The 20,956-nt window shown below is 55.3% G+C and overlaps 1 protein-coding gene across 6 annotated transcripts in view; it reads left to right on the forward strand.

Annotated features, from left to right (window-relative positions):
* The window catches only part of LINGO1 (leucine rich repeat and Ig domain containing 1), a 202,745-nt gene that overhangs the window by 27,001 nt on the left and 154,788 nt on the right, over nucleotides 1-20,956 (forward strand). Inside the window, exon 3 of one of the 6 annotated variants that reach the window (XR_010947030.1) lies at nucleotides 8,866-9,120. The exons of the other annotated variants lie outside the window; for them this stretch is intronic. The gene's annotated coding sequence lies outside the window, so the exon portion shown is untranslated. Of the gene's footprint in view, nucleotides 1-8,865; nucleotides 9,121-20,956 lie in introns of those variants that run through there. 6 annotated transcript variants of the gene reach the window in all.

Raw genomic sequence — 20,956 nt, forward strand, 5'->3', positions numbered from 1 at the left:
CATGCGGGAGAGCTGTTCTCTGCAGGGTGGTCTGGGAAATGCCTCTCAGCTGAGCTGCCCTGTGAGCAGAGACCTGAGGAGAGGGAAGAGGCCCCTGGAGGTCTGGATAGGCTCTGAGCAGGGAGCAGCCGGTGGGGAAGAAGGGCTGAGAAATGGGCTTGCGGGGCCTCTTGTTAGAGAGTGTGAATGGAGGTTATTCATGGCTCACAGGCTCCCTCTCACAGCCTCATGGGGAAAAAACTGGGGAGGGGGTTGTGGGTCGGGGGCAAGAGTAGAAGCTGGTAGGCCCATGCGGAGGCCCCAGCATCAGTCCGGAGAGAGCTGGCGGACTGGGCCTGGGTGGGGAGGAGTGGCTGAGGGTAGGAGACTGAAGGGGTACTGAAGGATGGACTGTGGGCTGTGAGGGGTCAGAGCCTGAGAACAGGGTGGCTGGTAGAGCCTTTGACTGAGCTGAGCTCAGGGGGCCAAGGATGAATTTGGAAGGGAAAGGAAGAGTCCTGTTTGGAAGTGGTATGTTTGAGATGCCAGTATCCACGTGGAGGGGATGCACAGACCGTGGGTTTGTACAGCTGCAGCTGAGGGCAGAGGCTGGGGTGGGCATGTAAATGAAGGAGTTGTCAGCAGTCTGACCCAGGGTGGGGGTGTGGGGGGGAAGGGTGTGTGTAAAGCCTCAGACCCTGGGGACTTCCCTGGTGGCACAGTGGTTGAGAATCCGCCTGCCAATGCAGGGGACATGGGTTCGAGCCCTGGTCTGGGAAGATCCCACATGCTGCTGAGCAACTAAGCCCGTGTGCCACAACTACTGAGCCTGTGCTCTAGAGCCCGCGAGCCACAACTACTGAAGCCCGCGTGTCTAGAGCCCGTGTTCCGCAACAAAGAGAAGCCACTGCAATGAAAAGCCCGCTCACCGCAGTGAAGACCCAACACAGCCAAAAATAAATAAATAAATAACGACACAAATAAATAAATAAATTTATTTTTTAAAAAAAAAGATAAAAAATAAAGCCTCAGAGCCTGGACAAGATCATGTAGAGGAGGAATCTGGGCCTTACTGCTTAGAGATCCAGCCCATGGGGGCTCCTTGCCCATGGGTGGGCCTGTCACCCCAGGCTTGCAGACAAGCTGTGTAGATTTACCAGCCTGGAGAAACTGCTGTCAGCTCACCCTCCCTAGGTCTTCTGTAACCACAAATTGGGTGGTTTATTTCTCATAGTTCTAGAGGCTAGAAGTCTGAAATCAAGGTGTCAGCAGGGTTGGTTCCTTCTGAGGGCTGTGAGGGAGGATCTATTCCAGGCTTTTCTCCTTGGCTTATAGATGGTCATCTTCCCCCTGTGTCTCTTCACATGGCGTTCTCCCTGGGTATGTGTATGTCCAAATTTCCCTTCTTATCAGGACACCAGCCATACTGGTTGGCCATACCCACCCTACTCCAGTATGACCTCATCCTAATTAGTTAATTACACCTGCAATGATCCCATTTCCAGATAAGCTCACATTCTGAGGTACTGGGGTTTAGAAATTCAACATATAAATTTGAGGGGCAAAACTCAACTGGTAACAGCATGCGACTAGCCTGGGATTTCCAGAGCAGTGAACAGTGGACCAGGAAGCCCTGGTGGTGGTGAGCATCTCATGCCTTGAGGTATACAAGGTAGTGCTGAGGCTGCCCTGAACTGTCAGGGATGGAGAGAGGAGATTCCTACCCCAGGGCTTCCTGGTGTTTGTTTCAGGCCGGGTTTTTTTTTTTTTTTTTTTTTTTGCGGTATGCTGGCCTCTCACCGTTGTGGCCTCTCCTGTCGCGGAGCACAGGCTCCGGACGCGCAGGCTCAGCGGCCATGGCTCATGGGCCTAGCCGCTCCGCGGCATGTGGGATCTTCCCGGACCTGGGCACGAACCTGTGTCCCCTGCATCGGCAGACAGACTCTCAACCACTGCGCCACCAGGGAAGCCCTCAGGCCGGGGTTTTAATTGGGGCCCAGGAACATGGTACCTGGTATGTGACGGTAACAACCCAGTCCCTGTACAGTCAGGGTGGAAGGCAGGTACGCACAGTCGGGACTGGAGGAGGAATTCCCTGGCCTCTGCACTCCCTAGCTGGGTCACCTGGGGCAGTTGCTTTCACTTCTGAGCCTCAGTCTACCTTGACTGTGAACCAGGGACCATCTTGCCTGCTTGTTTTTGTCACAGGCCTCTGGTGAGGCTCGAAGGAGAGAACCACTGGGAAAGTGCTTTCCTTTTGCAGACATTTCTTAAGTGCGGGCTGTTTGCTAGGCTCTGTGCTGTCCCCAGGAACCCAGAGATGAGACGGTTATGGCCCTGGTCTTCAAGGAGCGCACAGGCCATGGAGGCGGGTGGGCGGGTGAAGGTGGCACTTTAGGTTATGCCCACTCTGGGGTCAGACTGCCTGGAATCCAGTCCCAGCTCTGCCTCTCACTAATGGTGTAAATTTAGGCCATTTACTTAAGCTCTCTGGGCCTCAGTCTCTTCATCAGTAGATTGGGAGTAATAATAGCATTGACCTTGTATGGATTAAGTCGGTTGGTGCACATAAGGGCTTAGAGCGATGTCTGGAACATAGTAAGTGCTCAGTAAATATAATTTAAAGTCATCAGCTACAGGACAGTGTGATAGAGGACAGCAGAGGAGGTTATGGGGAGATGTGCATCGAGAGTCTGGCTCTGGGAACCCGACAGACGCAGTCCCTGCCCTGTCTGGGTGCCCTGTCACCCTATTAACCCCTCAGTCATCTGCCACCCTTTGTGTGGATGGTGAGGGGGGTATGGGGCAGGCATGCCCAAAGGGAGAGGTCAAGGCCTTCGCACAGTCTTAGCTGGGGGTCCGGGGGGGGGTCTGTGCAAGTTGGGGGGCAGCTGCCACTTCTGCCTCTGCCGCCTTGGGCGCTGTGCCGTTCGGGACAGGGTGCCTGGGGTGTTTGGCTTTGTTAGTCTTTGTTTTTAGTCCACAGTTTTCATAGGTTTTGGGGAGAGGAGATGGTGGGGAAGCAAAATTAAAATTCTTCTTTGAGAAGTTAACAACTTCCCAATTAAAGGATTCTTATTTGCGAGATGCCTTAGAGCCCTTTTCAATCAAGAGGCTCTTCTGAATAATAAAAGGTGCTTGAGCTGGGCTTGGAGAGAGACAGAGTGGAGCCTGAGCTGCAGATGAGAAGGTGGGGGACACTGAAGACGGGTGCCCCCAGCCTTGAGAATGATGGTTGTGTGTGATGGGGGTGGGGTGCAGCTCCTTTCTGCTCAGCGGTGGAGATGGAGATTGGCATGGGGAGGGCAAAGAGGGGGAAACTGTCCTTACCTCCACCCCTTGCAGCCCTTATGCCCCTCTGGCTCTAGCCTGAACGCCACACACTGGTGCCTTCTACTGTGAACCCTCTGTCCTCTTCCACTCAGGCCAGGAGAGAGTTGGGAGGAGGCTGGGGTGTGGTGATGACAGTCTGTAATGGTGAACAGGACCTGACCTTGTGCTCAGGAGCAGACAGTTTGCAGAGGGGGCAGCACCTCTTGGCTTCTGAGACCTCGGGCTCCGTGGTAACATCCTGGGTGTGGTTTTGTAGCTGTTTGGTGGGTGTGTCCACCTGCCTTTCAGCTTGGCACCCCTACTCAGTGCTACACAGCTGGTTTCCTGGGAGACCAGATCTGTCCTGCTTGGAGCTGAATGTCTGCTGGGTGTCTCAGGAGAGCTGCATCCTCAGATCCTGCTGGGATAAGACAGCCTAGTTTCCCTGAATGTCTAGAATGTGGAGGCCTCTATTTCCTGAACCCCACTTACAGATGAGGGAGCAGTGATGTAAAGTGACCCCTAGACGCAGAGAGGGGTGCTTGCTAAAAAGGGGCTTCTCTTCCCATGTCCCCCGAGGTCTTCCAGGTCACTGAGCAGAGAGGAGTTGGAGGGGACGTTGGCCAAGGCCTTTCCCTCAGCGGGCGGTCCAGGCCTTTACCCCAGTCCCCACAGGGTCCGCCCCTAGGACCTGTCAAGATCATTTGAGGAGACCGTGCCACAGGTGGCTCCGCTGTCCAGGTGGTGTGGAGGATGGCGGGAGTGTTTTCAGTCTGCACCTGCTTTCCTACCCTCCCCCCACATGTCCTACTTTCCGGGAGCCACCGCAGCAAGGCTGTCTGTGTAAATACCCAGAACCGTGAGAGCCAGGCCCCTCCAAAAGGTCGATCAACCGTGCAAGTGCTCCCTGGAGTCCTGGGGTTGGGCCGATAATTGGGAGCAGGTGATGTGCTGGTTGGGGACAGGGAGGGCCATCCAGCAGCCTGGGGAGGGGAGGGCACCAGGGTGGGAAGGCTGGTCTACAGACCCCATGAGGGGGGTCTTGATCAGGCCCTCTGACCAGGTTGGGAGCGGAGAGACTTTGGATTCAAGTTCCAGTGCTGCCACTTAACAGTCTGTGTGGCCTTGAGAAGTGACCCTGCCTCTCTGGATCCCAGTTTCCTCCTGGGTGACACAGATAACGGTGGAGCCGAGGTGCTGAGGGTCGCACGGGGTAGTGTGTGTGAATTGCAGGGCTGGTGGGTCATGTCAGTGGAATGTGGATTTGTGGACTCTGTCATTTTCTTGGCCGCACCATGCGGCTTGTGGGATCTTAGTTCCCTGACCAGGGATGGAACCCACCCCCTTGGCAGTGAAAGCGCAGAGTCCTAACCACTGGACCACCAGGGAATTTCCTGGACTGTGTCTTAACAGCACCATTTGGTGGGGCTGGTTCACATGCCAGCCCTGTTGCTTTGGTAGGTGCTTCACTTCTCTTAGCTTCAGTTTCTCCATCAGCTCAATGGGCATGATGAGACCTATTCACAGAGGTGTGTGCTCCATCAGTGGGAGTCTTCTACACCCTTCCCTCTGAATCATTGAATGAGCCCATCCTTCCTGAGTGCCCAGTGGTACTGGGCTTGGTGGCCACGAAATGAGTAGGTGACATAGTTCCTGCTTTTGGGTAGCAATGTGAACTTAGCGGGACTGAGGAGAAATGCTGGGAGTACAGGAAAGGGAAGGAGATGAGGGCTGGAGAAGTCAGGGAGGGCTTCCTGGAGGAAGCTGGACCTTAGTGTTCAGGAAGATTTGGGGAAGGAGGTGGGGCAGGGAGAAATGTAGAGAGGGCAGGCCTGGTTGGGTGAGCACAGACCAGGAAGGGGATGGTAATGGGGGTGGGGAGTGGGGGGTGGGAGGGGGTTGCAGTCAGAGCCCAGAGAAGTCCCAACCCTGGACCCCTGGTGGTGGTGGGGGACTAGAAATTGGGAGTGGGACAGCTATCTCTTGATTTAGGGCAGGGGGCAGCAAACATGCAGCCTGAATCCCAGCACAGAGCCTGGCATGGGATGGGGCCTGTGGCGGGGGGCAGGGGTTCACTGTGTACATACAGAACTCCCCAGGCCCCAGGGCCTCGGGTGGGAGGTATGGAGGCTTTGTGCAAGGCCTGGGAGGAGACTGGTGGCAGATACCCAGACTGGCGGGATGGGCCTGCGGAGAGGCTCTGGCTGGAGGTGCCGCAGCCTGAGGGCAGCCTCAAGCCTGGATTAAGGAACCAGGGGGTCTGGCTTCTTGAGGGCCACAAGACTGAGAGATGGAGAAGTGGGAGGGGTCTGTGGTGGGTTGGGAGGGCCAGGAGAGTAATTCTTATTGAGCACCCACTGTGTGCCAGGCCCTGAGTCAGATTTGCTCTGAACTTGGGCTTGCACAGCAGCCCAGAGACGGGGTGGCACTCAGCTCATCCTGAGGAGTTGGAAGCTAGGCTCAGAGAGGCTGATGACTCATCTGCCCCAGGTCATTTCAGATCTGAACTCCAAACTTTTATTTTATTTAAAAAAATTTTTTGGAATATAGTTGATGAACTCCAAACTTTTAGCTTTTTCAGTGGCCCCACACTACTGCCCAGGGCTATGGGTTTTAGAGGTGATGATCTCCCAGATTTCTCTGGGTGGGCTCAGTAGAGGGACACCCAAATATGCAGTCTTCCTTGACTTTGCCTCTCTTGGGGAGGCTCAGAGAGGTCGAGGGTGTGCCCCAATGCCACACAGCACTGAGGTCTGCAGTCCCTGGCTCCCCGGAGAGGAGGTGCTCTGCTCCCCTCCTCTAGAGGGTCTGGTGGCCCCTGCCAGGCCCTTCCAGATCTGAGGACAGAGGTAATCTTTCCAGCCACAAGCCTACTCATGTGTCTTAGCCACTGAAGCAGGCTTTAAAATCTCAGCCCCAGATTAAAACCTATGAGTGCTTGAAAACAATGAAAAATTTCCCTAATAAAAGAGGAGGCACACTCAGGTGTGCCCTAAATGAATGGAGTGACTTCCGGGATTAATCCAGGATGTATGGGAGGGCACCCAGCTAGGAAAAGTGTGCGATGGATATTGTAACCAATTGTTTGCTGGCGAGAGGAATAATTCTTAACGTGCGTGGCTGCAAGCGGAAGGCACCTTGGCTCTTCGCAGCGGCGTCCCTCATTTGCTGGACCTGAGCGGGGTCTCTGCTAGGGCGGCCTTACCTCTAGGCCTCTGGACCTTCAGTGATGACCTTCCAAACCCAGAAGCCAGTCTGAGTGGGAGTGCGTGTGCCCCGAGTCTGTCCTTAGAACCCCGCCCCAGGGCCTTTGGAGTCCTGCCACCTCCCCCTGCTCTGTGCCCTTGGCCCGGGGGACAGGGCTGTGTTTGCTAAGTGGTATTCCTCCTCCCCTGCTGCGTGGGCCAACTCTTCTCAGATTTCCTGACTCTCAGGCCTGCCCATTCCTCCCCCTTAGACTATCCTGGGAAGTCTCTGCACAGACTTGCTCTCAGGCTGCCTCAGTTTACCTGTCCAGGGCTTGGGCCACTGCCTCTTCCCCAGCTCCCTAGCCTCAGGCATGGGGGTTGGGGTGGGAGCCACGTCTTTCTCCTTGGCCAGCACTCCCAGCCTCCTGAAGTGTCTTTGTGCTGAACCTGGGGGAATGGGAGGCTAAGCCAGTTCACATGGGGAACATAAAGGAACACAACCACCAAGGCACAAATGACAGACAGGCCTCCTGTGCTCCCAGCCAGTGGGGGTGGGGTAACCAGCACAGGGGCAAGAGCCCTGATTTCTGGGGGCAAGTCTGCATTTAGTCCTAGCTCCCCACTTTCCAACTATGGGACCCAGACAGCACGCATAACCTTTCCTGCTTCCTCATCTGTAAGAGATGGGATCTTTTTATCATCATCATCGTCTCATATATTTTTTAAAAAATTTATTTATTTTAATTAATTAATTAATTAATTTTGGCTGCATTGGGTCTTCGTTGCTGCGCGTGGGCTTTCTCTAGTTGCGGCGAGCTGGGCCTACTCTTCGTTGTGGTGCCCGGGCTTCTCATTGCGGTGGCTTCTCTTGTTGTGGAGCACAGGCTCTAGGCACGAGGGCTTCAGTAGTTGTGGCACGGGAGCTTCAGTAGTTCCCGCTCACGGGCTCTAGAGCGCAGGCTCAGTAGTTGTGGTGCATGGGCTTAGTTGCTCCAAGGTATGTGGGATCTTCCCGGACCAGGGCTTGAACCCGTGTCCCCTGCATTGGCAGGCGGATTCTTAACCACTGCACTACCAGGGAAATCCCTCATCTCATATTTTTGAAAACAAGATCTCATTCACCCACAGAACAGTCCTAGGAGATGGGTCCTGTTATTATCCCCATTATGCAGATGAGGAAACTGAGGCTCAGAGAGGTCAAACAAGTTGCACAGAGTGGCGGGACCAGGACTCAGGCCTGAGTCTCAGGTCTGTAACTGCTTCATGAAATTGTTTAGAGAAAAGGTCCCGGATCATAGGTGCTGCTCCGTAAACCTCATCCCTACCCATTCCCTTTTCTCAGTTGAAGAGGTGCTGACACCCTTCAGCGGCTGGGACAGAAGACAATGGGGACAGGAGGCCCTGGCCCCCTTCTCACTAACCCCTCTGGCTTAGAGCTGACCTGTCTTTTCATTCATTCATTCATTCATTCAAGTGTTTATAAAATACCTCCTAAGTATCAGGTGCTATTTCTAGGTTCTGTGGATAGAGGAAAGTTACACATGCTTCACCTGCCCTCAGATGGTTTCCATTCTTGTGGGAATGGCAGTGAGGCAAACCTCAGATAATTTCAATAGTGTCAGACTGTGATGATTTTGGCAGGGAAGTAAACAGGGCCATGAAACAGGGAGTGGCTGGGGTGGGCTGAGTGGCTTTGGAGGGGGAGGGATCCAGGCAGGACTTTCTGAAGAGGTGACCTCAAGTCTGAGAAGAAATGGCATTCCAGGTGCCTGAAGAGAAAGACTAAGGCCTGGAAATGGGAAGGAGCTGGGGGTGTGTGAAGACCAGGAGGAAGACAGCACGCTGGTGGATAGGGAAGGAGGGAGAGGGGAGGCCCTACCAGTAGCAGGTTTTATTCGGAGCACTGGGGGGCGGGGGGAACTCTGGAGAGAGCTAAGCAGGAGAGTGACAGGATCTGACAGTGCTTTTCAAATTCCGTTCTGGCCACCGTGGGGAGAGAATGGATTAGAGCCAGTGGCAGGGAAAGCAGGGAGCCTGGTGGGCAGGTGGGTGCAGGATCTGGAGGGGAGCTGTGGGGTCACAGCGGGGAGGAAGGTGGATTCGGGATGGTGAGAAATGGATGGAAGGGGAGATGCTGGAGATGGGCCGTGTGGGGGGAAGGCTGAGAGTCCAGGTCTGGGGAGGTCAACTTGGCCTGAGTGGCCCCACTTCCAAGATAGGATTCTGGGCCAGGCAGAAGCGTGACAATCCTCATTTGGACTTGCTGGGTTGAGGTGCCGAGGAGCTGTCCAGTGGAGCATCATTCCCTCAGGCCCTGTGGGGACCTACTGCGTGTCTCTAGACACTCTCAAAATGACTTCTTGCATCTCTTTATACTCGTTCCAAGGTCAAACACGTTGGGTCATCTCATTGCCAAGTCCAGTTTTCAGATGAGGAAACTGAGGGGCTCTTATCTCACTTCAGTCCCTGAACTGCACACTGCCTCCCTCTAGACCCCCGGCGTCGACACTGAGAGGAGACAGCAAGAACAGGAGTGATACTTCATAGGAAGGTGGCAGGAAAACTCTGGGAGCTGGGCATCATCTCCTGCTGACGCCTGGGGTGTGTGTGTACGCGAGCACGCGCATGTGTCAGGCCCATTAACAAACAGAGAAATAAATTAACAAGTATTCAACCCACCAAATGTTCCTTCTGTTCTGTATAATAGAGCATGCGAACGTAATTTTCCCCTGGAGCAAATTGCTACAGCTGAACCTGCTCCTCATTTTCCTCCAAAAACTGCTTAAAATTCTGGAACGCTTGTTGATTTCAGGTCCTTTCCCTTTCTGCCTCCTGTCCCCACCCCCCAGGCTGCTTCCCTCCACCTTCCTTGTGCCAGGCCTCAGAGGAGCCAGATTGTCACAGAGCAAGAGTCCCCGCCCTGCAGATGGGAGGATCCTGGGGGGCAGCGGCTCAGGCCGGGGAGCGGGGCCTGTATGTGCGGTGAGGGGCTTTTGGAGTGCTGAGCGTGAACAAAATGCCCAGGGCTGGCAGAAAGGACCAGCGGCTTCCCACTGAGCCCTGCCACAGTTGTGCTGTGTGACCTTGGGCAAATCACTGCCCTTTCTGGGCTTTAGTTTCCCTGGCAAAGTGAGGCTGACCGTGCCTGCCATCCCACGGGATCACACCTTGAGGTGTACAGAGTGCTGTGTAAATGAGAGCCACCTCCTTCTGAGGACACCACGAGCAGTGAATGGGCGCCCCCCTTATCCCACTCCCAGGCCCTTCTAAGGAGCCTCTAGATTCAGGGTCTCCTGCCCTGCTTCTGAAATCCTCTAGGGCACTTCTAATTTTCTTAAAGCAAATTAATTTTAATCCACTTTAATTAAACATGTTTTATAAAAATGTATATTTATTTATAGACCTTTCTTTCTCTGCATATCCTGATCATTTCTGTCATTCAGAGTCCAGCCCAGGTCTCCATGTGCAGGCAACCCCCTTAGGGGTGGGATCCTGAGTTGGGGGGAGGCCATTTCACGTTGACTACTGGTTGGCTCGGGCCAGGCTGAGTTACCTTTCATGGTGGCAGAAGGGGGATGCGGGTATCCGGTGCTCAGGAACCATAACATAACTTCCTACCCCTGTCTTGAGGGGTCTGGCTATACTTTATGGAAGATGCAAAGTTCCATCAATCCTGCAACTACCTCTGTGCTCCTCAGCAGAGGAATTAAACCGTAAAGAAGCTGCTGAGACTTTGCAGGCCAGATGAAGGAGGGCCTTGGCTGGGGTCTGCTGTGTGACCACAGGGCCAGCCAGCCAGGATCTGAGCTGTCTTCAAACCCTAGGATGGCCCCAAACCTTGTCTCCTCCAGGAAGCTCTCCTTGACTTTGACATTTGTCTTAGTCTGCTTGACTGCTGTAACAAAATACTGGGTGGCTATAACATAGGCTAGGTGGCTTAAACAACAGAAATTAATTTTCTCACAGTTCTGGACGCTGGAAGTCCGAGACCAGGATGCCAGCACAGTCAGATTCTGGTGAGAGTAATCTCTGTGGCTTGCAATGGCTACCTTCTCAATGTGTGCTCACATGGCAGAGGGAGTGAGGAGTGGGGCGTGGAGAGAGGGAGAGAGGGTGAGAGAGGTATTTCTGGTGTCTCTTCTTAGAAGGGCACTAATCTTATTGGATTAAGGCTTCACTCTATGACCTCCTCTAACCTTAGTTATTTCTTTACTCCAAATACAGTCATACTGGGGGTTAGGGCTTCAACATGTGAGCTTTGAGGGATACAATTCCATCCATAATGCCATCCCTGCTCTCCTGTCCCCTGGCTGCATCGAAGCTGCACAGTCTAGAATTTGTTGTAAACTGTTGGCTTTAATTTTCCCCAAGGTCTCCTCCCAGCACAGTCCTGGGCACACTGGGGCCCCATAATGTCACTGTGGCTTGAGCTGCTTCCTGGCTGAGGCCAGAGTTTGAGGGAATTTCCTACTCCTTCCCCTGGCACCTGGTAGGTGGGCCCTGTACCCCAGCCTCTCCCCACATCTAGGCTGCTTGCTGGTCATCTACGGTAGGGGAGCCTCCAGACATCCACACCTGCCACACCCTTCCCTTCAGTCCCCACCATTGCTCACAGGGAAAAGTTCAACTCCCTTGGCCTACTCTTCATGGTCCTTCGAACCTGGCCCTTGCTTGACCCCTTTAGCCTCACATCCTGCCTTCTCCCTTGTACCAAGAACAGGTCTTACTACTTTGTTCCCTGTTTTTGTACCAGCTGTTCCTCCTGCCAGGTAGAAAGCTGTCTCCTCATCCGGCCGGTGAACTCCTATGTATTCTGCAAAACCCTCTGAAGTACAGTCTTCCCCAACTCTCTGGGCTGAGTTAGTCTCTCCCTCCTCTGAACTCCCACAGCACTCTGTGCTTCCCTGTCTCTGTGTTTGATACCCTGGATGGTCCTTGTCAGGGGCTGTGTCTGGTTCACCACTGGGTCCCAGTACCTCCTCAGTGCCTGGTTCCATGATTATCTCTGAGCACCTACTTTCTAGGCACTTTTTGGACCTAGGAGGCTGTCTCCGTGGAGCTTACATTCTAGCAGAGGAGACAGACATTAAACAAGATGCATAAGCAAAATACGTATTGTGTTAGATCGTGATAATGTCAAGGAGAAAAAAAATAAATCAAGGCGGAGGAAAAAAGGAAACGTCAGCGGCGGGAGTGCTCCGTTGAGAAGACTTTAGGTAAAGACCTGAAGGAGGTGAGGGAACCGCGTGGATACCTGGGGAGAGCATTCAAGGCCAGGGAACAAGGGCCCCCAGGTTGGAAGCATGCCTGGCCTGTGTGAGGAAAAGGGAGGAGGACTGAGTGGCAGGACAGTGGGGAGGGAGAGAGAGAGGGGTGGGACTTGATGTCTGAGAGCAAATGGGGCCAGAGCTTGCAGACTATTGTGAAGTTTTTGCTCTGAGTGTGTCGGGAGCCACTGCAGTGCTTTGACAGAGTGACACCTTGACTTGGGTTTTAAGGGTCCCTCTGGCTGCCTTGTTGAGGTCACTGTGGAAGCAGGTGCGCAGGGAGGAGGCTGTTGCAGTAATCCAGGAGAGAGGGATGGTGTCTGGACCAGGTGGTGGCTGTGCGGGTGGCAAGAAATGGTCAGATCCTGGATCAATTTTGAAGGGAAAATCAGTGAGACTTGTTGACAGTGGATCACCTATCCCGGGTGAGAGAAAGGGAGGAACTAAGAGTTGACCCCGTGGTTTTTGGCCTCGACAGCTGTGCAGATGGGGGTTCAACTACTTTTGAAATGGGGACTTTGGCAGGATCAGGCTTGGGGTAAAGTAAGGCACTCAGCTGTGATAATGTGACGCTTGATGCCCCTGTTAGTTGTCCAGGAGGGGTGTTGAGTTGGGTATTTGGTGACTGTGGTAGGCTAAATAATGGCTCCCACGGATGCCCATATCCTAATCCCTAAAACCTGTGAAAATTACCTTATATGGAAAAAGTCTTTGCAGATGTGATTAAATTAAGGATTTTGAGATGGGGAGATTATTCTGGATTGTCTGGGTGGGCCCCAAATGCAATCACTAATGTCCTTATAAGGGGGAGGCAGAGGGGGGTTTGACTACAAAGAGGGGAAGGCTATGTGACTGCACAGGCAGAGATTGGAGTGATGTGGCCACAAGCCAAGGAATGCTGGAGGCCACCTGGAAGAGGCCAGGAATGGATTCTCCCCTACAGCCTTTGGAGAGAATCAGCCCTCCTGACACCTTGATTTTGGCCCAGCGAAACCAGTTTGGAACTGTGAGAGAATAAAATTCTGTTAGGTCACCAAGTTCGTGGTAATTTTGACAGCAGCCCTTGGAAATGAATACAGTTGTAACAGGCCTAGAGAGTTAGTGAAGCACCCTCAGTGTCCCGGGGTCATGGAGAGAGGGAGTGTGTGCCCTCCTGTGGGGCATGAGGTCAGAAAGCCCACAATGATGGGGTCAAACCTCTGCTGTGATGATAGCAATGACAATAATAATAATAATAATGATGATGATGATGATGTTGCCATGTACCACTTGCCCAGCCCTTGATGGATGAGTAAATCTTGAACATTTGCTCCTCATGATTCCCCTGTGATTAAGACTGGGGGCTGGGGAAGGCTAGGTGAACCCTTACAACGTGTCAGGCCCAGCGCCTGGGCTTCGCTCCTCTAGTGTTATCTCGGTGACAAGGCCCATCTCTGTGGGGTGGGTGCAGGGAAGGGGCTGAGTCTTCCCGGAGTGGTGGGAACACCTCACCTGGCCAGGCTAGAACGCTGCTCTGAGGAGAGCCCCTAAGAGCTGGGCTCTGGGGCCAGCCTGCCTGGCTTTGCATCCTGGCTCCTCCACCTGTAAGCCATGTGGCCTTGGCTCTGCCTCAGTGTCCTGTCTGTAAAATGGGGGTATTTATAGTGCTAGCCTCATGGGGTCATTGTGAGGCTTAAATGATTACATGTAAACATGTAAAATGCTTATAACATGTCAGCTTTTAACCCTCGGGCCTTGGGGGGCCAGGACCGTGGCGGAAGGAGCTTTGCAGTCCCCAGTTCTGGGTTCGAATCCCAGCTTCCCCAGCCGTGTGAACTTAGATGCTCAGTTTTCTCCTCTTCACACTAGCTGCTTGCGGGGTTCCTGGGAGAAGGACTTGGTGGCTGATATGTAAAGGGTCTGTTATGTTGGGGCCCCCAAGTTGGGGGCTCAGTCAGGGCCAGCTCTCTACCTTCCTTCCCGCAAAGCCCTGGGTTGGTGACCCATCCCCAGCCCCCCTCTACTGTGAGCAGATTCTGCTTTAGGGCTTAGAGGGAAATGGGGTGCATGGGTGAGGGGTGGGCTGGGGACTCTCCGGTGGCATTGGGTGTGGCAGGGAGGGTGGCCAGGGTAGCCAGAGTGAGGCCTTAATGCACCTATGAGCACGTGCTGGCTGCGTGCTTTTGGTTGTGGTGTCCTCCGCAGCAGCAATGTATTCAGGCCCATCAGAATCTGCAGGTAAGACATGCGGTGATATTTACAGCCCAAATCTGCGTCCCCATAAAGGGAGGTGGGGCTAAGAGGTGGGAGGGGGAGGGAGGGGCTGGACTTTTTGATAATGTCATAAACGGAGTCTGTCTCCCTGGAAATGGTGGCAGTGGTGGCGGCCACAGTCTGGCAGACGTGCATGCCATAATATGGGCCCGCGGTGGCGGTGGCAAGGACGTTGGAAGGGATGAATGGGCTGTAACTCAGCAAGCTTGGGGCTCCGGGACAGCCGGCTGTGCTAATGAGGGCATGGCAGGGATGCTGATGGAGGGATGGGGGCTTGGAACTGGGCATCTAGGGCGACAGTGGGGTGCCTGCGGCTGGCCAGGGTTTGGGGGAGACCCTCCATCCTCTGGCCCAGGGCCAACCTCAGAGACAGGCCAAGCTGGCAGGGAGACACAATGTTTTTCTAGGCCTGGAAGGACACAGACATAGGGCAGAGTGCTGGAGAGCCTTGGCTCAGGCTGTGGGAGGCTGTATCACAAGGAGCAGGGAGTCTGGTGTGAAGGAGGAGATGACTGGGGAGGCTTGGTCGTGCCTGGTATGCAGGGCCCTGTCCAGGGCTGAGTGTGATGGACCCACACTGCCAGAGCCTCTGGGGCCAGGGCTTTACCTAAATTGTCTCATTTCAGAGAGAGCAAGGAACTAGTCTTCCGCCACCGACCAGTTGGTGCTCCAGCCTGGGCCTCCACCTGGGCCCTCCGGGACACTAACAGGAAGTAGAAGGCAAGGAGGGACTGGGACCTGGAAAATGGTAGGCTCGAGGGCTGCATTTGTCGTCCAGAAATCTCTGAGGGGCCAGAGCCCTCTCCCCAGACCCCGACCTGCAATGGCCACCAACTGCCCCATGGCAGAGCCAGGTCTGGCCAGGGGCATCCCAATTAGAGCTACAGATGGACAGGTTGCTTTGGGTGGTAGTGAGCTTGCTCTCATCAGAAGTATGCAAGCAGGGGCTCAATGACCATGGCCAAGGAGACCAGAGAAGGAATTCCTGATAGAGAAAGGGGAGAGTTTGGGGCCTATCCTTCTAGGCCCGAGGCAGGCACTGTCATCCTGAGTTCTAGGAGATAAGATGGCCCATGACATGAGAATTGTGTCTGTGGCTCTGCCCCTATTACAATGTGCATTGCATCTGAGTCCCAGGTCCAGGAGATGGGAGACCCGAGTTCTAGTGCCAGCTTGTGTCTGACTTGCTGTGTGACTTCAGATAGAGCCCTTGGCCTCTCTGGGCAGGAGCAAGGAGCACTGAGGCTGTGGGCTGGGAGCTGCTGAGGAAGAACCTTAGGGCCTGTTGCCGGGCACTGACTCCAGCCCCTTTCGGCCACTTTCCTCTGCAGACAGTTGAACCCAGGTAAAGGGGGAGGCTAGAATCCCAGGAGTACCCATATCCCCATCGTTGATCCCTGTGAACAGAGTCAGGGCTCAGCCCAGGGTCAGGAAGCTTCCTTTCATCTGCCGCTGCTGAGTGGCAATCAGCCCCGTGACCTGTTGGCCTGCTGCTCTCATTACTGATACCAGAGGCTTGAACTGGGTGGCACATGGATTGCGTGGGTGGTGGGCGCTCACACTCTGCCGGGGGCAGGCACCCGGGACCGTGTGTATGAGTGTGTGTGTGTGTGTGTGTGTGTGTGTGTGTGTGTGTGTGTGTGCATTGGGCAATGGTGGTTGGAACGGGGCTCCTGCAGGATGCCCCACAAACTCTGGTGTCCATGGGGGTGTGAGTGGAATCGGGTAGCGGCTACCCCTTGATTCTGAGGCGGAATCTAAGCTGGAAGGTATGCTTGAGGGGCAGCGGGCCCTGGGTGAAGTGGGCAAGGGGCTGGAGGGCTTGGCTGGGGACAGAGTGGGCATCAGGCAGGGGAGACAGACCTGTCGGGCGTGGCCATCGTTTCGTGTGAGTGAAGGCCCACACTTCCCTGCTCACTTAAGGAGCCAAGAAAACCTTCTGGGAAATTGAGGCACCCTCCCTGCACAATCTCACCACCCCCTAGACTGCCCCTCCACAGACTCCGGCTCCCTTTACCCATCCTCCCCAGAAAGGGCATGGGCTGGCCTGCAGCCCCCAGAAGATCTGGCGGGGCGGGGATCAGAGCTGCTCTGGTGGTTGGATCTCAGGAGAGGTTGGGAGCCCGCCCAGAGCTCATGGCCCAGTGACCCCCTTGGAGCCACGGAGGTGTGGGAATGAGAGGGATGTTGTTTGTGAGGGCTGGCAGGAGCCGAGGGGTGCTCTCAGGATTTAAGGGAGCGTTGGGTGGGGCCTGGAGTCAGCTGAGTAGGCATGACAGATGGGGTCTCTGAGACCATGGAGGCGCAGCTGCGCCTCATGCAGGTTCCCAGGTGAGGGCACTGGAGGAGAGCTCTGCTCCGGGCAGGGCCTCTGGGGGGCTGCCCGGCCCCAAGTGAGTTTCCGGGGCTGTGAAGTGGGAGCAGGGACACTATTCTTAAAATCCTCACTCTCCTGGTCTGTGTGACCCCGGGGAGTGCCTTTATCTCTGTATATCACGGTACAGTAGTAGTTCCCTCTCATAGGGTCATTTGTGCTGGAAGGTGCTAGAAAATCACATGTCCTTTCTCTGTGGAGTCAAGGGTGGTGGGTGGGTGGGGACCAGGCTCAGTTTCCCGGCCTCTGTTGGGATACTAGCTGCCTCTGTTCAGATCTCACTTACTAGCTGTCACTCAACTTTGTTGTGACTGGCCTCCTCATCTGTAAAGGACATTGGGAGGGACGAGCTCGTGGGGCTCTTGTGCCCAGATTAAGAGTCCATTCCGTCAAGCCCTGCACATAGTAGGTGCTCATTAAATATAGGTCATCATTGTTCTAACATCGGAATTGAAAGTGCTCAGAGCTCCAGGCAACCCCTTCCCCCCACTGGCCTGCTCCCTCCATGCTCTATCGTTCTGTCTGTGTCAAAGCCTCCCAGGAACAGGGTATCCAGGGCTCTGTGAGTCCTCAGCAGTCACAGGGGTCAGTCTCCATAGCTCAGATGTGGAGACTGAGGCCTCAAAGGGAGAGGGCTATTGCAGGGACCTGGGCTCTGAGAGCAAGTGCCCATGAACCAGGTGAAGCTGAGTGGGTGGAAGGCTGGGGGATGGCAGGAGGAGAGGGAGAGGCTGAAGGCCGCTCCCCTGGCCCCCAACCCCCATAGCTGAAGCTGGTTCCTGCTAATTAGTGCCTTAACAACCTTGCTAAGGCGCTCTCCCGAGGATGCTCCCAGCCAGATAATTACAATGACTTTTTTGGCTTCTGGGGGGCAGCTGGAGGTGGTAGGGGGGAGGGCTTTTCTGGCTTTTTTTACTGTCCACAGGGATTTTCAAACCTACCCACTCTCACATCATTTGGAGAAGGAAAAGAAATGTGTTAATGGACCTTTTCCTGCAGCTGAGAGGGACAATTTATGATAGAGGTGACAAACTTCATTTTAACGACAGGCAAATTCCACTTTATTTTAAACTACAGATTCCCCCCTTTGTCAGTGGCTTTTGGGCATTGAAAGTGGAACCGAGGTGTCAGGTTGGCAGGACCTGGGGGCAGGCTGACTGCTCAGGGAGGCATGGGCAGAGTCTCCCGCTTCTGTCTCACCAGTTCGCCTGCTCACACGCATCCCCTCCTTTTAGGGGCGTGCTTGTGGGCTCCATCTGTGGATGAGGAAATTGAGAGGAGGTCGAGAGAAGTTAAAAGACTTGCCCCAAACTGCTCTGGAATTGGAGGGGTTGGTGGGCGGCCTTTGAACCTGGGCTGTGGGACCCCAAACTCCACATTCTTTCTACTTCATCTCGCTGCCTGACCAGGGGTGTGCGGGGGTCCAGCCAGAGTGGGACCGTCTGCCCAGGTCACTCCCAGGGACAGGCAGCACAGGTTGGAGAAGCTAGCAGAGTCTCCAGGCTACCGGCCAGCCCTGGCCCCAGAGCACCTGTGGTCACACTGGTCTAGAAGAAGGGCTGCAGGGTTCTTCTTTCCACACGGAGGATGCCGCCTGAATGGTGTTCTTTGTAGGTCTAGAGGCAGGGCCCACGGTGGAGATGGGCATCCCATCTTCCCAGTGGCCTCTGAATCAGAGTGCGGGGCTAGCACCAGACCCCGGAGCCTGGCTGGAGAGGGATGACCCAATTTACTGAGCAGAGACAAACTCAAGGCCAGAGAGGGCAGGTAGCCTGCCTAACCCCCCACAGATTTTCAGGGCCAGAGCTGGGATGGGAGCAGGATGTGGAGCTGAGCCCAGTATCTTCCCTCCCGAGTTATTGCATCTGTGGAATGGGCCCGACAGCATCCTGCAGGCAGAGGGGTGGCAGTGGCTTCCGAGGTCCCTGCTGGCCCCCTCTACCTCTCGGGTGCCGCCCCAGGCTCCTGGCCCGGCTTCCGGGGCCCTGAGGCCCAGCCCCACCATGCACAGGGCACTCCATCAACACTGTGAGCTCTTGTCTTTAGAACTTGGAGAAGGTCTCGGAGGGCAGGGCAGTGTGGGCGCTTCCTTTCTACCCTCTGAGAACTCTCAGTGGAGAATCCCGGGGCTGAGAAATCCTGGCTCTCAGACCCTTGGTTTTCTAGGCCAGAGGAATCTATTGCAGACCCTCTGCCCTCCCCTCCCGCCCCATCTGGGACAGTGGGATTTGTGAGGACTCATGGGCCGTGGGCTGAGTGCATAGCGGCCCCAGTTAGTGCACCAGAGTCTGACCCAGCCTGCCTCTCCTCACTGGCGACCTTGGGCAGGTCCCTGCTCCCCGCGAGAAAAGTGAGTTGAAACCCACCTCCTGGTGGGATGGTGGAGGGGGCAAATGCCATACGATGTTGTACATTAGTCAGTGCTCAAAAGTGATGGCAGATGTAAAATTCTGAGAAGCATGAAATCTTGGAATCACAGACCTTTTGAGGTCCAGGGTCCTCGACTGTCAAGAGGTTGGATTTTTGGAGCCCCTGGCCCAACTCGAGAAGTGGGGTTGCTCCTCCCCCAGGGCTGTGATGCTCTCATCCCACCTCTATCTGGCTTCATCCTCTGACTTTGTCTCACTCACCAGGTGCCTGCGGGTGAGGAGATGTTGTGTTGGGTGCGGTGTGGGGTTCAGCTTTCTGGGTGACTTGAGCCCAGGGAAGGGTCGCAGCCCTCACTTGGGAGCCTGAAGGTGGGACCGGCCCCTTTCTTCACAGCCCACCCACTTGACTGGCCAAGGCAGGGGGTGGAAGCGGGCAGGTGTCTGGGCTCTCTCTGGCCCTGGGCGGCAGCCTGCCAGGCCAGGCTGGGAGCTTCAGCCTCCCGTGTCCCTGGCCCGGAATGGCTAAGCCCAGCCCTGGCCAGTCCAGGGACTCAGAAAGGGCCTACTGACTCCTGCCCAGTTGAGGAGGATGAATCGTTCCTGGGGAAGAGCCCCTGGGTCTGGAGTCAGGCTTGGATCTGAATCTACCTTTCCTAGCTGTGACCTCCCAGAGCCTCAGTTTCCCCATCTATGGCAGCAATGATCTGCCCCGCTGGGCACCGCCACTCCAGCTGAGAGCACGAAGGCTAATTTGCTTCCTGGGATGCAGGCCCCAAATTGTATGTCCCTGCATCCCAGGGACCCCCATCTCAGGAGGTCCCTGGGAAGAATTAAGCTCCCCCGGTTGGCATATTTGACCCCAGATCCCAGCCCCACCACTAACCGCAGTGTGACTGTGGGCAAGTCACTAAACCTCTCTGGAACTCAATTTCTCCAACTGGAAAATGGGGCACAGCAGGGTCTCAGAATTAAACAAGCTCACGTATGTTGCACATTTAGCGCTGAGGGAGCATGTAACGAAAGGCAGGTCTTACGTGAGGTGCCTGGTACCTAGGAGGTGCTGGGTGATGGTGGCTATTTCGGGTCCGCCCTGACGTCTCTTCCCAGGGACCGTCTCTGCTCATGGTGTGAGGTGAGGGAGGGAGCATAGGCAAGTGGATGACAGCGGTCCGGCACCGTCAGCTGTGGTCGCTGTCCACAGCAGTGGGCGAGGGGCTGAGGGGTTGGCTTCCTTCCCTCGTTCTCTCTCCATGTCAGTTCCCCTGTCTCCGTCCATGGCTGTGTTCGGCTTTGACATTGCCCAGCCCAAGCTGGAGTATGGCAGGGAAGGAGGGCGATTCCTCCCATGGGAAGGTACCCTCCTTGACCCCTTGCTGACCCTGGCCACTCTGTCGGCCGACAGACCTCCCAAAGCACCTGCTCTGTGCTAGGGGAGGAAGGAGAGAGGCCCAAGTCACGGGGGAGACTGAGAGGTCATGGAAAGCTGCTTGAAGGAGCAGCCTCAGGAGGACTTGAAGTGGGCTAACCAGGGGGGAGAAGGGAGGGCCCTTGGGCAAGTGGCCCAGCAAGAGCAAAGCCCTGGAGGTAGGAATGGGCCAAGTGGGGTTTTGGCCCTCTCCTGGAGCTCTTGGCAGACTTCCGCTCATCCCAAGGCCGGCTTCAGCGTGGCCCCTCTGGAGGCCTTTGCTGACTTTGTGGCAGCTGGTGGGGGCTTCCTGCTCTGAGCCTCGCCCTGCGATGGGAAGCCTCCTCTGTTTCTGCCAGGATGGTGCTAAGCGGTCATCAGCCCCTAGTTCAGCTCTGTGGCCATGAGCCTGGCCTGGGGCAGGCTGCAGCCGGGACTGCACGCCAGAGCCTATAAACTGCCCGAGAGCAGTGGGAGCCATGGAAGGATCTTGAGCGAGGGGGACCTGAATGAAAGCAGGGCTCATGGAGGAAGGACAGGGCAGGAAGACCTGCGGTGACAGGGCTGCAGCAGGCAGAGAGAACTCTCTGGCAGAGGGACCCTGCGCCCACACCCTGCTGCCCTGCCCTCCCCACTGGGCTGAGGTGCCTCATCTGACCTGAGAGAGGAATGAATTGAGAGTGTAGAACACCCTGGCAAGGTGGGCATCAATTGCCATTAAAAGCCTGGGCCGTGAATTGCTCTCTCCTGCTGTCCTCTGACAAGCCTGGCCCTGGTCTTGGCTGGGTGATGGGTGGGGAGCAAAGGGG

Source organism: Pseudorca crassidens, chromosome 1 (genome assembly GCF_039906515.1).
Source record: "Pseudorca crassidens isolate mPseCra1 chromosome 1, mPseCra1.hap1, whole genome shotgun sequence".
Classification (NCBI taxonomy): domain Eukaryota; kingdom Metazoa; phylum Chordata; class Mammalia; order Artiodactyla; family Delphinidae; genus Pseudorca; species Pseudorca crassidens.